The sequence below is a fragment of the Oryzias latipes genome, chromosome 3, assembly GCF_053564925.1.
Source record: "Oryzias latipes strain Hd-rR chromosome 3, Olatipes_Hd-rR_3.1".
Classification (NCBI taxonomy): domain Eukaryota; kingdom Metazoa; phylum Chordata; class Actinopteri; order Beloniformes; family Adrianichthyidae; genus Oryzias; species Oryzias latipes.
The window spans coordinates 793,166-793,912 of NC_136239.1; positions in this window are offsets into that span (position 1 = coordinate 793,166).

The window sequence follows — 747 nt, forward strand, 5'->3', positions numbered from 1 at the left end:
ATGGTTGTAGTTTCTTCGTAGCCCCTCCTCCTTTGGTCTTTTCTTGTGGTATTTCTGCCTGCTGCTTTCCTTTTTGATGCTTCATCTTGTATCTGGTGATGTTCCGGTGGATCTGCCATCCTGTATGTGATGCTGGACGATCACTGCTGGCGTCCCAAACGCTGACGGTCTGTGAGCAGCGGCGTGTTCTGATGACCACCGTAGACGTCCTGGACCATGGTGTCCATGAATGCTTTTGTGTTTTCATTCATGGATGAATGAAGGATGATCAGTGAGTTCTGTTCCTCTAAAGACGCGTCATGACGGCTGCAGAACACTGAGGAAGACTGCGGATAAGCAGTAGAAAATAGTCACCTTCATCCTTTTCTTTAGATTAAATAATAATCAAAATATTGACTTTGTGTCAAACACACAAAATTCAAGATTGTTTTAGATCTTAAGAGAAATAAAAAAAATCAGGATCTACATTTTAAAAAGGAAAACCACATCCATAAAAACAGGAAGGATCAAACTTATCTTGATCAAGTCTTTTGTGAAAATCTGCTGCAGATCTTCAGTTTTTCCTGAGTCATGATGGGTTAAATACCAGGTTATGTAAAACCCATTTCATGAGCCTTTCATCAGAAATGTGACTAAATCAATGAAGTGAGTTGAATAAAATCGAACAGTTTCAGTCGTTTGGCAGGAACGAGTCCAGAAAAGATCCTGCAGAGGAAAACTGGAGCAGCAACAACATCACAGCCCACA